Source organism: Lingula anatina, chromosome 2 (genome assembly GCF_051362555.1).
Source record: "Lingula anatina isolate TDL-2025a chromosome 2, LinAna3.0, whole genome shotgun sequence".
In the NCBI taxonomy this organism is placed as follows: Eukaryota; Metazoa; Brachiopoda; class Lingulata; order Lingulida; family Lingulidae; genus Lingula; species Lingula anatina.
Window position 1 is genome coordinate 17,369,431 of NC_141768.1, and position 20,103 is coordinate 17,389,533.

At 36.8% G+C, this 20,103-nt stretch overlaps 1 protein-coding gene across 2 annotated transcripts in view; it reads right to left on the reverse strand.

Moving 5' to 3' along the window:
• Window positions 1–13,806, reverse strand: part of LOC106155833 (vesicular acetylcholine transporter) — a 31,092-nt gene extending 17,286 nt beyond the window's left edge. The window contains exons 1-2 of one of the 2 annotated variants that reach the window (XM_013530848.2): window positions 13,605–13,806; window positions 5–186 (exon numbers count right to left, since the gene is read on the reverse strand). The gene's annotated coding sequence lies outside the window, so the exon portion shown is untranslated. The remainder of the gene's footprint in view (window positions 1–4; window positions 187–13,604) is intronic. The other variant, XM_013530846.2, reaches the window with a different exon arrangement.
• Window positions 13,807–20,103: the final 6,297 nt, after the last annotated feature.

Genomic DNA, 20,103 nt, shown 5'->3' on the forward strand with positions numbered 1-20,103 from the left:
TTACTTTTCTTAAGCCGTATCCAAACAATCCTTGTAGGAAATATTGGTAATTTGACAGCTGGGCCGACGCCTTCTCTGCCTTGGAGTCAAGTTCTGCTAATGGTCACCTGATATTTTAAGCTTGCGCATGCGCGGTTGTAGTGGTCGCTGTCGACTCCTCATTCCTGTCAGTAAGCTGTTGGTTTCCTTAAAGAAGGAGAATAACATCCAATGTAATTCAGTCCTCAATTCGTCAAAGTTTGTTCGAATTTTATTGATTCTGTGCCAATTCGATTCAGCGTTTGCTCACATCCCCAACGTTTCCAGCCATAAGTATATCTTCAGTTTGCAAAGTCGTCCCAAAAACATTTGGGCTGCGGATATCTAAAACGAACTTCTATCAGCAAAATCACATCAAATTATCAATCAGAAGTTTCTTTCCAGACTCTGTTATCCTGGAAACACGACAGGCAATTAGAGACCCACACAGTTTTATAAATTAACAGCTAGAGTCGCAGCAGTGTCTCAGGGGACCAATAAGGCAATGGTATATGAGTATCAAGAAACTCTTTAATTAATATCTGGGATTTATAAATGGAAACTGTTTTATAGCGTGAGCAGACTGTTAGTCAGTTACTTCTATCTGGGGGTTGATGTATCATTCTTCAACCACTGTAACCCAAAGTAACGGGATTTGCAGGCACTAGGGTCCAATAACTCAAGAAATTATCCCAAACTGTGACGTAGAAGAATGATTCGCACGTTGGAATGTTCGATAAAACTAGGAAATAAGATTAATTAAGGCACGCATTTAACAACCTACTCACGAAAGTAATATATACGTTCTTTGTCTTTGCCAGGTCTTAGTTTCCCAGGAATTTATTGTTTTGTCAAAACATCTACGCAATGAATTTTTTGTTCAGAAGGGAGAAAGGCTAAGATCTGGGAATGTGTGTTTTTCAAGTGGTTTTTCAAACTTGAAATTTCCACACTTGAATAAATGAATACAGTATATAGATAGCAGCTCGGGTTTATTGCTACAAGAAGACATATACAGTGGTAATAATTGAAGTGATAGCTTGATAAGGACTCGGGCTTGAACTGCCTATTAATGTGCTCAGCGGTATTAGTGTAAAGTCGTAATAATAGTCACCCAAATCCGTCAAAGTCGTGCACAAAAACCGACAGTTTAGTGGGGAGCGTCAAAGAACTTGACAGCACTCGAAATAGATTATACATACAAATCAGATTAAGGCACAGTAATTTTCAAAGTAATAGACAATCGGATGCTAAGTAAACTAGATGGTCTCAGCTGCCAGATTCCCAATTACATCCAAACAGCGTATAAAGTAATAGATTTTGAGCTATATGCTGTCTCATTAGACTGCACCGCTCGATAGAAAGAAAACAGTATCGACCCGAATATCGGCCAATTTATCTCGGTGAAGCAAGGGACCAGCGTCAATTGCAGATGAGAGAAGTTAAGATGTGTCGAGGGCCCCATGAGAGGCTGGCCTCTTTAACTTACTCCTCAAGAGGGTGGGGTGCGTCCCAGTTGATTCACACAATGTACTTCTCCAAAAAATTGAGGAATAAGTATAAATTTGTATTGAGTTATTTCAAATTCTCCATGGATTAATCAAAGCAAAAAATGAATATTTTGACTGTTTGAAAATATTGTGACATAACGTTTGCTTCGTTATCAACATATCGGAAAGCCACATAATTAGGTTATTGTAGAAAGTCTTTACATTGCCGGTGTGACAGGTACCATATTCCGCTAAGAACCGTAGTCCGCTCCCCATTACTTTGTACAGGCGTCATTCGTCCCATATACTTATTAACTAGCCCCAATACTTTGACTAACCTTAACCTGTACTAATCATATGGGACCTCAGACTTTCGTTCGTAGGACTACCATTCCTGTAACACTGGTGAGATGCACCTTCTCCCTTTTTACTCAAACGAAATGCTGGATTCAGACCCGGGCCTTTCCCACGAAGAGGATAACAAAATGATCTTCGGTCGACAGAAAAAGTGTCAAATTCTGCAAAATTCATTTTTACAGCTGCTGTGAAAATGGGGGCATAGGGATTGGGCACTCATTTCTTGATGTCATTCATACGCCAGTGACATTCAATATACTGAGAGTGTTTGTCAAAACTTTCTGCTGAACTAAAACCAGTATGCCGTTTAAGGTAGTTTAAAAGGCAATTTTTACTTTATCAGAGAGTTTATCCATTTAATATATGTGTATAGTATTGCTGTTCCTTGAAATTAACATTATTCAACCTGAACAATTAATTTTTATGCTATTTCGAACATGTACAGAATACAATGTGCATTTGATACAAAAAATCTTGAGAATCTTATCAGCTTAAATTGACCTTTTTCTTAAATTGTCGGGGTTTGTACTACATTTATATACAAGAAGATTAGATAATAAGGTTTTTATAACAACAATTTTTTTATAATCTATGACATCATTAAGATAATATTTTTTTATTTTCAAAACGGCTTTTAACTATTCTTTAACATCTTTATTTATAGAGTGATTTGAATCGAACATCGATTTTGGACGAAGAAATTCATGATTATACACAAAATATTACGTTTAGCATGGTAGTTAACTGGTATAACTAATGAACAAAGCTTACTTCTTACAACATCATCAGACTCACGTTATTAACGCAAATCTAGCTTTTACAAAACAAAATCTCTTGCGAAATCAACTTTCAACCAGCGGCTCAAACAATCGATTAGCAAGTTTAGGGCTCATCTTATTCAATTGGATTAGCAAGTTCCCGAAATTGTGTTTATCTAATTGAGTTGCTGAAGATAAATAGCTGAATTAACGCCAACTATGACGCCGATAGCCTCCAAGTTCGTGGGACTTGAACGCCCTTCACGCGTCTCAGCGTCTTAAGGTACACGCTACCAGTGCTGGTTCAAAGTGTAAGCGCAGTCGGCACGGGCCGAAAAAAAAAGAAATAGTCCATCATACCTCCGCCCTAGGTATTATGGTAAAAACGTTTTGAAACCTCTTGAAATGTATCATTAGATAGGTTATTACATTACAGATCATTAACGCTGCCCTCATATTGTTAAACTTTTTCATAATTGGGATCACAACAATGACCCTTTCTCAACACGGGTTAAACGGGTCAGTCGTTTTGACGTGTAATCGAGTAACAATCAATAATACGGTCAATATTCTCTTTTATACTTGCAGGCCGATAATTTCATTATTAGTTCCCCTAACTATGATTTTTCTATTGAAACAAGGAGAAATTGGCCGGTAATCAAAGTCGATTGCCTATTCATTGTATCCAACAAAATCGCTAACGATTTCCTTTGTAGCGCCATTGTTCCTTGTACCGCCAGCCGTTACCCGTTTCCTGTCTCATGTCGCCCTGTGACACACGATTGCCGTAGTTTGATATTTTGATACGGACTAAATCGATCACTCTTTGAATGCCTTTACTGTGCTGGAGTTTAGTGTAGGAAAGTTCAGCGTTGGCGATCTGTTTTCTGTGTTTTCGCCCTTTTTGAATAGAATATAATATAGACATTGTAGAATTACTGGCAAAAAGCAAAGAACCTTTTGCACAGGAACTGTCACGCTGTTGCCTGTCACGAATACTGTGGGATCATAGAGTTGGGTTAAAATGATAAAGACTTCATATAAATAGTTAAATATACATTTTGAAGTGATGCCCTGCGAAACCACCACATGGGTTAAAATCAGCATATCGTTTGAAATAATGAAAAAAAAAAAGAATCGGAAGAAAAGTAATATAAAGTAGTACATGCCTATATGAAACTAAAGCTTGCATGATTTAATAAAGCAATGAGTCTGCTGCCTACACGAGACTATTCACAGTCGAAGTTTAAATTCTTTCTTGAAGAAAAGAGTGGGGCGCGCTGTAGCTTCAGAGATGCTTTATCTCATATGTGCACAGATTCTTGGTTCAGTGGTTCACAAAAGAATCATATACAGCTGAATGGGTATGGGGTTAGAACTGGACTTTCACCAACAGGGAAGGGATTTTGGGCTTATGAACAACCCGCTAGAATGCTTATTACGTTGGAAATTTCCTCCAGCCGCAAAACATCTATTTGACTACCCTTATCAGTAATGCACAGAATTCCTCCTCACACAAGAAACTTCGGCCATTGTGCGATCCTTGCACTTTCACATAGGTCATTGCGCTCAGCTGGGTTCTTTATTATACAAAGATGATATAATAATGGACATCATTTGATGCCACACCTATAATACAATATATCGCACTCGGTGAATGGTTTGGTTAACCTTGCATCAGCACTTTTAGCATTTTGCTCTTTACTGAACTTCGAGACTAAACTCAAATTCAAGGACGGTAGTAATACAGTATAAGGACTTTCTATAGGAAAAAACAACAGAGTAAATATTCAAATACAATCGAAACTTGTTTGAAAGGTTTCATATTGCGTTATTGTTGATATTTTGAGGTTTAAATTTCAGTTTTTCGTGGGGAGGGGGGGGGGGAGGTTCTATTCCAGAAGGACGAGGTATAAGCGGTGCATCAACAGAATATTGTGTTGGAGTAAGACTTATTGAGATGATGTGTGTTGGCATTTTTTATGGGTTGTGAATATGTGAATGATCCGTTATACAGTTTTTTTTTTGTAATACTTACGATTTGTAAAAATACACATCGTTAAAGTGGGATTTTGCCTCGAAGGGCAGACTTAATGGTATTCGACTGTTTATTAGAACTATTTCTAGGAGTGGCAATAAAGAATCCTTCGATTATGTTATCGTCATTATTATTTTATGTGGGAATTTAAGCCCAGATGAAGGAATGTCCAAAGCTGAGGTAACTTATCACTATTTGCTTCAGGAAATATCGACAAAAAAGCGCTTATTAGCACTGTACAAATATTAGCTGTGGCTGAACTCGATAAATGCTCCGTCACGCTACTGAAAAACGCTGCAGGTTACCGATGGAATAATTCACAGACTTAACCCCACATGTTAACACCGGAAGGTGAAAATTACGACAAAGCCTTATAGAGGATCTTTTAAAGAATGGAAGCATTGAAAATTTTAAACAAACGAAACATAATATTCAGGCCGACATCTGCACCGCTTTACACCAAGTTTCTCTATTTGTAAGGAGAGGGACAAATTCATCTTGTCTTTTGTATTTTTGTCGCTGTGACATCGTAATCGATAATTGTATTTTCTGCCTTATCAGCATACTGTTCGTACACGTGTTGTTGTTTTTTAAATAGTTGAATTTACTTGACGCTGTTTATGCTTTGGGTTTGTTTATCTTGTTTTATTCCCTTGCTTCAAAAAGTGAGGCAAAAACCTATGGACACGAGAGTGAAAAACTATTCACATTCATGAGGCAAATGGAGTTTAAAATTTTCTTTCAATAATGAAAGTTTTTTCTATAATTTAACTTCGACAATAACCGCTTTGAGCGTTTCTAATGGTTCGTTCAGGGAAAGCTATACTTAAGGCAGAATTAGAACTAAAGACAATTTGGTAAGTCAAAGATTGGACCCATTATCATTATCTGTAAGAGGTCAAAGGCCAAGGGATTGAATGTCTGATAGACATTAAAATACCTGTCTAATTAGCCAACCTGTCTGTCTGTCACTCAAATTATTCCGACTTAAGTTGTACAGCCATACCCGACTGACAATTTTTGAGATAGCGCCTTCCAAACTTAGCTTCGGGGAAGGTATTGCGGGCACTGCCAGTCAATGCTTCCCTTGTGAATTATAGTTAAAGGGCACTAGCTATGCTTTCAATGCAGTACACGGTGTCCAACCTTTTCTTCAACTCTGATAAAACATATTGCACCAGGAAATGTTTTAGATGAAAAACTATAACCATCGGATAACCCCTTTTTGTCAGGACAGTTCAAAATGTCAAAAGATCTCTGAATTACCATTTCCTTGTTTGGCCCTTACAAATGATAAGATTGGGTAGGTCTGTTATGTATGTTCTACCTACAATATCTCCAGCAATATCTCCAGTTAACCTAGCATGACCGAGGTGTGAATGAATCTTTTGTGCATAACTTGCCTGAACAATCCTCTTTTTTCTGCATTTTTAACTCTTAGAAAAAACAGCCTATACAGTGATAATTATAATGTGGTATTTTCTTATATAAAGAGAGAAGTTTGACTTTCAAGATTAACCGCGTTGTTAAAATGGCGCGCCTATCTCTAAGTAGATATAATTTATCTGACATCACATGATGGCTTGAGTGTCCGTTGGGGGTTTTAATTCTTAAGCGCTATAGGGGTTCCTATTTGAACTGTTCGTCGGGTGACGTCAAATGGAAATCAAACGAGACACTCAAAGTATCGCGACTAAGCGTAAAATCAAGCGAAATTTCTCGGCATTTGGAGAGGAGTGGCTTGAGAAATAATGGCAGACTAGCTTGTGCTGTGCGTCAAGAAATAAAAGCTGACAGAATTGTCAAAAGATATTTGCATAGTTGTTTTCTCTGAAGTTCTGTCGAATTACAATTTATCTTCACAAATTCAACATGTTTTATGTGTCACTTACACCTATTACATGTATTATTTTTTAAGACGGTCGACATTCCGTCTTTCAGAGTCACGCGGATTTTGGCACATTTTAAAGCCTCGTATGAGGTCACCCGGTACCGAAAGCCTCGTTTTAGGTTATCTCGGATGAATTTCATTGGCTATTACTGTTTTAAGTTACAAGAGTTTTGAATGCGTCCTAATTGAAGTATGATCTGATTTTATTTATTTTTCTGGGAAACGCCATTTGACATTTGGGTCGAACCATGCACATCGTAATCTTTTCCTGAGAAACAATATATCATCACTAAGAAACAATATATCATAATATGCCGTATACACAGGCAAATGGACTACCTCATTAATTGGTTATTCAAAAGAGTCTAGAATGGAGGAAGGAGATCTCATTGGGAACGATAAGACCATAACGGCATCAATATTTGGAACGGTCTTTTCATATACTTTATATGTGTCATTTTATGCCTATGGAATATCTAGCCATTTTATGTTATCTATAACATTTTAATTATAAGCTACAGTACAGTTACAGTAGTTGTTTGTAAACAGTACATTAAAGTTTTGCCCAGTGTATTTTTATAATGGTATAGAGCTAAATAACTTGAAACCCTGTAGGTCTTGATATTGAAATAGCAATAAAACGCCTTTAATATTTACGTATTCTGTGTTGTTGTTGAATTTAAAAACCGTAACAATGGAGCTTTTTTGTTTGTTTGGGGGTGGGGGGGTGGGGAAGAAATACAAAGCCTGTAGACTAAATTGGAGAGAAAAGTTCTTGATAAAGATAATCATTTCCCAAAACGAATCTTTTAAAAAATGAAAAATTTAATCACTTGAAATGTATTCAAAGAATATGCTTTTTAGTTCACTTTAGCAAAGGACAACTCTTCCACCGTTACTTGACCAGAGCACAAGGCCATTCAGTACGTGGTTCAGAGCAGTTTTTTTCTTTTACAATGCCACACTTTTGCATAGTACCAGAATGCACAATCAGGGGATAGAAGGGCAAGTAAAACATTAGCTACCTCAGTCTCCCTATGGACACTTCAAAATAACAAGCATGGCTAATTGAATCATGGAATTGAAGCAGCCCAATCTCAGTGTTGTATGGGGGTGGTCGGCTCGTGTCGTAGATAAAATCTTTCTTATCAAGTTATAGTTGCATAAACATTACGCTTAGGTATCTTATTTAAGTAGAATTGCATAGGTGGTTTTAACTATTTTATCTGCCTTTAAGTTTCTAGTGGAGATACTATTTTCAATTGATCCGGAGGTCGAAAATGGGCCGATTTGGGAAGGTTACAGCTACGACTACCTTGTATGATCAAAGCTTGTATGTAGTTGTGGATTTAAGTGGGCGACTTACAAGTGAAAAGTTAAGTCAAGATGTCGAAATGCCGAATTAAGAGAAATTTGCTGAACATAATGCTAGGGAGTTAGGTGCTTGGCTTTTAAGCTTGGACAACATCCCTATACCTTTAAGTTCTCCTCACCACTGACTTGTCCTTGAGTAAATGCTTCTCTTACGCCCCTTGCGTGATTTATCGAAACTGAGCACCACATGCTTTCATTTATGCAACTTATTATAATTTAGATTGCAATAAACTTTGAAAAAATTATCCACGTTGTTTTATTAACACATTATTGTTCACAACACAAATATACATGTTCAAATTCGCCTGCCTTTAAAAGTACACAGGCATTGCCAGTGTATCCATATTAGAGTTGAACCAAATGTCGCAAAATGCACTTAAACTCGTCCCATTGGTGTCTTTGGGTTTACGACATAATTAAGAAACAATTGAGTTGCAAATTTAATTGCTATGGGAAAATAAGGAGAGAGGCTGATCTAATATTAATCACAGTGCCTCGTGAACCAGTGCGGTAACAACCTGGGTATCTTAATTTGTGGTTTTCGTCCCAGTTGAAACGGGTAATAAAGCAGCTCGTTTGTACATTGGACATTAAATAAATTAGTAAGTTCACCTTTGTGTTATATGACTTAAATATTATTATATGAAGCAACAAAGCAAAAAAAGACTTCTATAAATCTTGGCATTGTTAGCCAGTTTGAAGTAACAGAATGAAGTTCACAATTTAACGACCTGGAAATGGACAGCGATGTTCTCGTCTAGCAATTCTAGGAGTGTAACTTCCTATTGTTCATTTGGACTTTAGCAGTTCTACTTAAAATTCAAGCAGCTTAATTACATTTGTACATCACTGATTGATTTCAAAGCGCTCTCCTCTAATTTCTCTAAATCGGGTAGTCCGGCCATGTTCAAATAACCCACTCATGCACAAAGTCAATTACAATTTGACAGCTTTCAGTTATGTATGGTTACTTTCAGCGACGTTCTGAATATTTTTTGTATATGTTACCTCACTTAAGCAAATTATGTGTCAAAAATAGTAGATTAATGCAATGATAATATATTTAGTACAAGCACAAGTTGCCTAATCACTTGTGTATGACATTCGAAATAACATAAAGTACATGAAGTGTGCATGTCTACATAGAGGTGCTAGATATGAGCTTTCAGTTCCTTACCAACAACACTAGCGTTAAGATATTGAGCATACACAAAACTGTCAGTTCGAACTTAATCATTGCATGCTTTCGGTAGGCTATGTGCATATACAGGCTCTTACTCCATTCCAAAAACAAAAATCCTTCACAAAAATATTTGGTCGATTGCAAGCCTTTTCTGCTCAGCTTCTGAGAGGATGGTGTCAAGGTGATAAAAGTACATGGGTCCTATCCCATTTGTTCGGCGTGATTTCTACAAATATAGTCTTTGCTTGAAGCGAGATATGCCTGCTTTGCCTGAAGGTTTCAATTATGTGTTAGACGTGTCCTAGCGATGGCTAACATAATGATATGTGCTCTCTCTCTCTCTCTCTCTCTCTCTCTGATATAACTGCAATATGCAACTTTTTTGTTGTAGAACTATTAAAATCAGAATGAAATATGCACCACATTAAAAATGATCTTATACTTTCAAATAATGAAGTTCGTCGTCTTGAAAACCTTTTGTTAGTTATCTAGAATATTAAACAACTGTCTCAAGGTCTGTCTGACAAATAATTCTTATGCAGTCCTAAAGCAAAAAAAAAGTACGATAGTCTGAATATAGTCATTTGCAAGTTTCATACACACATACACATGTACAAAACGATAACCAGGATCAAAACTACCACCTAGGTTTGCTTTTGTACTCTGCAAATCTTTTCATATGCAAGAGAGCGCACTAAAACTACAGTGTCTACTTGGTCCCCACGTGACCGCCATTAAAACGTCCTGGAAATCCTCAGCAAATGACTCCTGTCTGGAAATGACTGTATTAGTAAGACAGATAGCCGCAATTAATATTCAAAGTCAGTAGAAATATAATGGCATCAACACTTGGTCGTCCAACCCAACAGTTTCGCACTACGTACACACTTATTCCTTCACGTTTTAACGTATGTGCTTGACCCACTCAGGTACGTTTTCACACACACGTGCATCTGCATCCCATTCGCGCGCATGCAGTAAACATCTCACGAATAAGGAGGAATCTAATCAATGTGGTGATTTCTTTCTTTTGGATGGAGGGATTAATTCGATTTGCTTAATCTGTCGGGAGTAGCAATATTAAAGTACGCAGTAGGCGTAAAAAAATTAAAACGTGCAACCACCAGAACAAGGCAACGGCACTATATCGACCTTCCTGGCATGTGGACCTGTATGTCCAACCACCTGCTCTCTAGCTTAATAAGTTGATTGCCGCTAACCAGTATTGTTTTTGTTTTATCGAATTACGATATTTATTGCTGTACAGGGACTGTATCCTCGCTATGTGGCGTTGTACTATTACATCAAATGCGCCATTATGTTCCTTTCGGGATAACAGAAAGCGCCAATAGACACACCTATCCTGCGGCTTTAGTTTCAGTTAATAAAATATCGAACAGAAACGCAATTTGCTTGGGTTGTATTGTTTTATTGGACGAAGAAAAGAATATCCTTATTTGAGGATAATCAGACCACGTGACTTGTTGAGTGTTCCAATATCTCTTGATCCTTAAGAATTTTTAGAAAGGCCCGTGAAATGAGAATGAAATCAAAAGATGGTCGCTTTGAAGTCCAAAAAGAAAATACATTTGTTCGATTAAAATTGCATGGTTTGATTGAAGACCTAACTTGCTACATGTAGGCCTATTTTGTTTTCTATCAATCCTCCGCTTCAGGGAAAACCACTTAGTGTCACTCCGACAGGAACCCTACTTATTATTCATAGGTATATATATCTCAGAAGAATTAATTCCGAGGTAAAGAGTAACTGTAACATTTTGTGGCTGTACCATTATAAATATTTAATTTACCCTTGGCCATTTACCCTTGGCCAGCGTAGATGTCGACTGGTTCTCTGGGGAGATCGCAAACCCGTTAACTTCTGTTAAATAGGCTGTTTTCGACAACTGTGGAAAGAGGATCTAATTAATCGTTTGACGGGAGTGTCGGCGGTGCTATTACGTGTCACAACAAACGTGATACAAATCTGGTTGCTCTCGTTGTTAGAATGAAACATACGTTATTAAAATGTGAGATGTAACGAAAACATAAGTTGCCTCGCATGATGAACGACCTTTTACAGTAACAAAACATTGAAAGCGTTGAACACGGGGCTAATGACTGGTGAATTAGCAGTGGGAAGATCTAACATTCATAACATGTCTTCATTCATAGTAAAAAGTGTCCTAAGCACCAGAGCGTTTAGCTTACATGGACTAGCAACCTGTCTTGATTCTTGTGGGTGTAACGCTCTCCGCCAGCATTAAAGTTTCAGCGTTGGCTAGGAGCTCAACTCTATCATCAGCGAATGCCGTTGCGTCATGGTAACGGAGAGCGTTGACTGCATAGAGGAAAATTGCCTTCAGTACTCTAAAGCTGAAAGCGAATTCACTTAAAAATAAAACTACAGTAAGATACTGCTTTTATTCTATTTCACGTCTAAATACACGTAAATTTGACGTTTATACATGACCAAATCACGGAAGTCAATATGCATTCTTAATAGACTGGTGTACCAGTGTACCTACTAGATTACTTTTATCCTCAAGGTGTATGTCGTTTCTCACTCTGCACATGTGCTAAAAAGCTGTTTGCGAAGCATAAGGAGTGGACTATACTTTCAGATGACAACACACACACACATATATAAATATTTTACTTCTGTTGTTATGTCTGCCGTCACATATACTCCAATAAAATTGACAATAAATACGAGTTTCATGTTTTGGTGTTAAACTTGCGATCATGACAGCACATACAACTTCAGCGTTTGTCTTTGTGAAGTAATTTCTTTGGTGCACAGAATGTTAGTTACACGTCTTAGCTTATAACACGTAATTTGGTTATTAATCTGTCAACCGTCTGACTGGTCCCACAAATGATAACTTCATGACACCCACAACACACGCACGTATTAACCGTTGATTAAATATCCAATTTTATTGTCAAAATTGATTTTTAAGATTAATACAATTATTAAACTGAGCTTATGATAAGGATATGGGTAACATAGGAGTTTTTTACTTCGATTTTTGCACTCTATTTTTAAGACAAACTTAAATAATATATAAAATAATCGTTTTCGTTCCACGTGACATACATGCACTTACAACCCCTGTAACCCAAAATGTGCCAATACGTTTCAATACATAAGGGGATATTGACGGCTTCTTGAGCCTATTCTTATATCTATACTTCAGTTTTGGAAAATGATTGAGATGGCAAGGAATGAAGCCTCTCCATGGGCTTTTGCCTGAAATGCATAATGCTGTAATCAAGTTTTTTTTTTGCTCAGCAGAGTGTTGAGCCCCCTCCTTCCCTCATCTCTCTCTCTCTCTCTCTCTGACACACACACACACTTCTTTTCACAAGAATATGTTACAAATAACAATACCATGCTGCTTTTCTAAATCAAACTTTCAAAGGAAAACGTATCATCATATTGGCCTTAACATAGCCACTTTGGTCGTGGTTGATAGGATGCACAGGACGCAGTCCGCCAGCTGCGCCGGATCTCTCACTTTATGTCTCCACTCTCTGAATAATTTGGACTTTTGGACTTATCCAGAATGATAAATAAACATAATTATTTCCAAAAATGACAATGTACGGTGTTGTATGTTTAATGCTTGTTTTATTATTATGTGCATGTCTATACAAATCTGAACGATCAGAATTATTGACAAGTTTTGTTTTTGTTTTTTGTTTTGTAGGGACGAGTACAACCTGTGCACGCGTGAGGATTCCTTGGCAATCTATGCAGAATGCAAATGAGGCATTTTAAAAAGCATGTCCGAACTAAAAATAAAACACCCGTGGGTCGTCTTTGGGAATATGCCCAATGGCCCAGTATTCTTTTAACACAATTATGAAAGGCACTAAAGTGAAGTTATAAGGGAGACATGTCTGCACGCGATAGACATTGTAGTGCCCAGATTTCAGGATTCCCCAAGGCCAGGTGCGCCCCCTTTTTAATACAAACATAAGCCTCATCAGATAGATGCACCTTTTAATTCATATTTTCCATTTCAATTTTGAAATGAAACCCAAAATCTTGGAATTATCAGGATTATCACGAACAGCTTTAAATTACTATGCATTGTTTAACCACAGAGTGCGTGTGGACAACCTTTGTCAATGTAAGCCATGATAAGCATAAAAAGTTTAATTCATAGTAACTGTTTCAGACCCACATACTGGCACGTGAAGTCCCTGTTCACCATTGATTATTAACAGAAGCAGATCATGGTCAAGTAGAATAAAATCGTCCAGCCTTTTCTGGACGCAATGTAAATTATCAAATTACAATAAAATTTTCCATTTTTATGGGAACAACCTGAAAGCGTCATACTGCTGAGTTTGTAGAACATTAGACAATAATATTTTAACAAAGTCCGAGGAACTATTTTACTTTTCATGAAAAAAAAAACAATAACAACGATTCACACAGTTCTCAAAAAGGACATAATTGAAATCTCATTTCTTTACCACTTACCGATTTAATGCATTTGGTTTCCTAGAAATGCTCCCTGTACTTTCCTTGTGTTGCTACTCTGTGTTAATTAACAAGCGCTCACAATGCACAGACTGTGCGAATACTGAGGCCAGAGACGAGCCACAAGACGAGGTATTGGAAATGCCACATCTGCCTGGTGCCTATCATCTATATATGGTCTGAAATCATTGATGAAGTACGGAGACGTCACGAAACTACAAGATCTCATTGGATAATAACCAGCGACTTCTGTGATTCCTGAGTAAAATGGAATATTTAAGATTTTAGAATACCTTTTAGGGAAAGTTCACTTTATGATCATGTATTGTTTTTAATACGATGCCTAAATATTGATTTTCGCACTTCCATTTTTATAATATAATATAATATAACATAAACCGCGAATGAAGCTATTGTTTCTACCATCAGCTTGTTTTTTAATCTTTTATCCATATTTAATATTTCTGGTCAACGTCAGTAGCGAAGGAAAATGAACGTGAAGTGTTGAAACATAGGCATTGAACCCAAGGTGATGGCTCATTGCGCCCGTCTTCTGATTAATGAAAAATCGTGGTTCTCGAATCTAGGCAATTCGCATGAGTTTTGTACTGAAGTGCTAAGCAGTGTTACACTGTGTGTGTGTGTGTGTGTGTGTGTGTGTGTGTGTGTGTGTAACCTTCAATGCCTCCCACAAAGAGTGGAAAGGAAGAACCCAATTGCATTGCACGAAAGAAACTTTTCGAACAGAATTGAATATTACTTAATGTCCGAAAGAGTTAAAAACTTCAAGATAAGACCATTTAAAATAAGGTTAATGATTTGACAAAGGCAAAGGTGCCTGATCTAAATAGTTAAATGCATATAATATGAAATTTTATGAAGTAAAAGAAACAGTGAAGAGCTGAAATTTTTAAAAATTGCACTTTATTAATAAGGTCAATCCTATCCAAAACTATTCAGAAAATGATGACCTAAAACCCCGTTTCTGGTGTCTTAATTTTTATTTTTACCATTGTATTTTATGTAATAATAATAATTATTATTATTATTTGAAATTCAAAATTTTACGAGCAATATGTGCCTGTAAGGTGCTGTGTGATGTCATAAAGTTACAGTGACATGTTTTATTTGAAAAAAAAAAAGATAGAGAAGACATTGTAACAAGACATTGATGGGAATGATGGTATGTGATCTACAACAATGTGTTTCATAAATAGAGGACAATAGCATCAAGAATTAAATTTGCTATCTTTTTTATCAGTTGCACCCATGTTTATCGTGCCTTCTCCTTCTTCGCAGATAAAAAAGTTCCAGATGGTGCAAATGCCGTCAATTTATAACCGCTGATAGATCCATTTCAATAATTATTGATAATTACTGTTAGCGAATCCCTGACACTGTGGTGCATTAGAAAAAGGTATCGGGAATTCTGAGTAATGCCAGCCATTAAAGTACAAGTACAAAAGAACATGTATATAATCTGTCAGCTACGCAGCACTGGTGCAAGAACTGTGACATTCTCTGCACCAACTTTCAGATAGTTGTTGCACTGAGTGATGCGTGGATTTGGCGTTAATTACTTGAGGAAAGAATGCTATGTCTTAGCTAGTCACTGTCTTACCATTGTGTCTTCATCAGTGTTAATCATATTGCCATCATATTCTATATATTCATAATAATTTAAAATGATCTTGAATAAGTCACACATTCTACAAGTCAAGTTTGCCTTCTCTTTGTTGATTGTGTTGTGTTTTATATAAATTGCCTATTACATTGTGCCAATGTCTAAAACATGTTGGGACGAGGACTGACATATTAGGACTATTTAAAGGGAGCACAAAATGACTCTCAAATATGCATTAAAACAGAAAAATATTTTACAAATACCATGAGCACACTCTCAAACAATGTATATCAACAATCCTTGCAAATAAGGAAATAATTCCATTTGAACATGTGATTATAACATTTCTTTTCAACGGCTTAGCCAAGTGAGTACCACGTGACTAAGACCTGTAAATATGGCGGTAGCTGCAAAGAACTTTTGGACATGTAAGAGGAAAAGAAGAGAGAAAGAGTACGATACTTAACTTGCAAAATGTAGATATTACATTAGAGAGGCTATGCCTCATATAATGTATTTTCATTATATACGAGATATGTGGTAAAGACTGCGTTACACTTTTGCTACATAAAAGGAAGTAGGCAGGTAGAGAGGGATTGCAGGCACTATAAGAATGAGAAAACACTTTATAAGGTCATGCTTTGTATCTAGCTTTGTGTCTTGTGTCTAGCTGCGCAATGCTTTAAACTGACAAAGTTGTCTTATACTTTTTGGTCAAGATTCAAGATTCATGCTTCATAGAACGAAGGCATCCAGCAACATTTCGGTGGTATCTGCCTGACTATCACGAACATCAATATAACCGTTCCTTATTTATTTCGCTATCTTTAATCGGCTGTACATTGACGCACAGATTTAGACAAAGATGACACGTTCTGATTCTAAGAGGGCGCTAGATTAATTCTTACCACAATATCGTAACAATCTTTATGTTGTGCACGTAGAAAACGCTCCTGTGTAGAAGTGAATGTAACGTTCCGCAGAGGCTGTAGATAACGTATCGACTATCTGCCAAAAGAAGTGAAAAATGATCATAAATGACTTTTAATTTGGTACCGGGGCGCTTTTAGACAGTTCCACATTCCTACACGCCAATATTGCATTTACATGTTTGCATCTGAGCTCCTTGCGGTAGAAAATAAACTCATAAGAGTTCACAACTGTTTTAATGTCATAACTACCTGACGCGTACAATTATACACTTCTAGTAATCTAACATAAAGAAGTATAGCTGTGCACCTGCACCAAGAAGCAGTGCTGACAACTAATATAGCCATTGCCCTTAAAGCAATCCATTTACTTAACACTGACATAACGCCCGTAGTTTGGCCAGTGCAAGTGAATGTCGTTTTCATGTTTAATTCAAACTGTCAATGTAATTTCGGGATTACAGAAAATAATAGGAAACGTTCCCCGCCCCCAGAGACATGTGAAATGCACTGTAGGCGTCTTATATTTGACAGCAGCTTTTTTTGTTAACAGTAAATAAAAAATAGTAACTTGGCACTTTAATCAAATATGGCAAAGCGTAAATCAAAGAATATCAATAACATTGTAACATCTTTGTTTTTCTCTCTTGTAAAAAAGTATATTAAATTATATGTGTGTGTGCGTGTTACATATCTCTCTGTGTGTGTGCGTGTGTGTTCTTACATAGATGAAAGGGTTTGAGGCAAGTATTTCTATAAAATTGATATTTGCATTAATTGAATAATTTACGCATGAAGGATCTTAACGACTGGCTTGAGCCATGAATTATAAGTACTCTCTGGCCACAGGGTCCGATAAAAGCCTGTTACATGTACAAAATTATTGGATACTTTAAATTTGATAACACTTAAAGAAACCCGTGAAATTAGGGGGTAAATTCTAAGCTGTATTCGCTCCAACGCCGGCTTATACTCTTACAAGAACTTAATAACATATCATAAGCCCAGGCAGATACCAAAGCCTAGTTGGGCAGATGCATTTTAAAACATTTAATCTAGATTTTTTAAAAAATTGTTCTTATTGGTCAAATCAGACACACAGCAAGTGAAACAATCGTATCTTTGGGTATTGTACAAATGTAGGACCTGGCCAAGATTTCGTTTATAATTAGTTAATGGCTGGGGCATGTTTTTTAAATTTTTTTTCTGAATCAAAAAAAAATATTTGTTTTCTTTTAATCCTTGTAGATTGTCAGTCAAGAAAAGAGACGCTCCACCCACTCACTTTAGCACAGTGTTGGAAAGATAATAGGCTGATGCCACTGATGAATGCTACTGGTGTGACGATTTAAACAATGCTTTCCTTAACGCCAGAAAATTGCGATGTGCCTAAATCTGAAATGAAACGTATTTTCGTCTGTTGACTGACACTTGGACGAATAATTCGATTCATTCATCCAAGATTTTCATAAAAGAAAGAAGATAAGTATGATAATGAATATAATTTTCAAGTTCTCCAAATTTCTTATTTGCACATGCTTCAATAACGGCGAACTTGTCTGAAAAAAGGAGATATTCAGATGGTGGTGGAGTGTTAAATACATTCAAGTTAGCAGAAAGACACATGTAAAATAAATTACCGAATCACTGACTTCCTATTTTACCTAAATACCAAAACTTAATTATAAATTAGCTCAACAAAATTTATTAAAAATCGGTATATAATTGTTATAAATAGGACCTGGTCGATGGCATAGCAATTTGGCACAAAAGTTCTTAACTCGGTTTGGGTACATTGCCAACTGAGAACGGTGTTACGTGTGAGATAATACACTGTCACCTTCTCGCGATATATGCCATAACACCTCGAGCGTCAGCGAGAGGTGTTCATGGCATATATCGCGAGAAGGTGACAGTGTATTATTTGACATACATACCGAGAAAAAATTCAGTCATTTCATCCTAAAACACCCCTAAAACCGAATAAAGTGACCCTATATCACGCTCTAGAGATGTTATACAGAATAAACTCGTCCACGTGCGCTGGTCACCTCCCGCCAAATTCTTACGTAATGTCTGACCAATTTGGTCAATTTTTGCTAAATACTTGTCGTGGACATTCAACTGTCTTGAGATGTATTTAATCAACCGTCGACACTGACCATGCACGTCTCAGCTGAGCCACACCTAGCTGGGACTGCTGCGGAAACAAGGTCCCAAGGCAAAACCTCTACTTTTTAGTGACATTTCTGATAAAAAAGGAGCGTCGGACCGAAATATAGTCAAACTAATTTTTCACAAGTGCAAAGGAGAAATAAATTTACTTTTTGGTGATATTTCTGACAACGAGGCAGTTTTGGAATATATTCAAAATCGACGGATGTTTATTACAAGTTCACGGGAGTAATATTTCTAGTTTTTTCTTATTATTTCTGACGACGAGGCGGTTACGGAATATAGTCAAAATCAAACGGATGTTTATTTCAAGTCCACACGCGTAATAATTCTACGTTTTGGTAACATTTTATTACTACGAGGCGGTTTCGGAATATACATGTGCTGGTTTTCAGAGCATTCATGTGCTACATGTAATTACAAGTTCAAAAGGGGAATACATTTGATTTTTACCGATATATCTGATAAAGAGGAAGAATGAACAGCTTAAAAACAAAAGGTAAATAACACAACCTTCGTTAAAAAGTTATAGATTTACAAATAATTTGTATACACGTGTGGCTTAAATGTAAACTAATTCCCGTTTTCAAACCATACCCACATATGATATGACTTAGTGTAATAAAATGATAAATAATAATTGTTAAACATGAAAAGTTTATGCTAATTTTTTAAGAGCGTGAGAGATTTTAAATTTGTCTACTGGTACATGTAGGTATATAACGCAAGCAACGTCACTATTCTCTTGATGCCAAGAAGGTCACATGATCACTCTGTCTTTGGCTTCCAGCATTTTAAGAGACCTCGACTGATTTAAGCAAGATGTAGTCGCGAAATTCTAGACTACATCGAGGTTAAATCCGAGTTTTCCGAGAGACGCTACGCAGAAATGTCGAGTGAAGCGAGACATTTTTGGGTAGCGGCTCGAGGTTGCCCTCGATCTTCACTGAAGCTTGCCTAAATGGACAGGCTTCAGTGATCATCATATCGCCACTGTCATATAACATCCCTAGGTACAGTATGTATCAACGGCAACTGTGTACAGTTTGTGGGTTTGTGTGTGTGTGTGTGTGTGTGTGTGTGTGTGAGTGTCAGTGGCGGAGAGGGGCGGCGTAGGCCAATAATTGCAAGAATATGATGCAATAACAAGATCATTTCAGGGTTTTGTTCCTTTTTTGTATTGCTGTTAGAGGTTGAAATTAGTTAACTATTGTAATTGTGGCTTTCGACTTTGTTGTGTTGCCTTCTCTCCCTCTCTCTCTCGAAAGCTGTATTCTGGGATATTTCATCTTCATTTAAAATAAGTAAATAGTCCCACACATCACTTAAAATAAATAGTCTCACCAAAACAGACCCACCAAACCATATTTTCTTGCTCGGTCTATATTTCATTGCGTTCCTATATGATTATCTTGGAGGTAATTGCGGTGGGATGTCCACCAGTATAGCGCTTGTCGCAACTAACAGAATTTACAGTCTCTATACTGTATCAACGTTAGACAAATCAAAAACAATAATAATTGTTCAACATTGTCAATATCTTCATTTAATTAACCTCCCCATAAAAGCTGATATACATACATGATGCAGAATACTTTGCAGCCAATTCAACATAATTTCTCATTTATAATCACCGATTCATTGGAGCAATTAGAATCAGGTAATCCTTGAAGACCCTAACATTGAGGAAACCAGATGTTTGATCTAGAATCTTCGCGCCCCCTCTCTAAAATGATCAAAAAAGAAAAAAAATTAGCTGTTATGCTCGTTA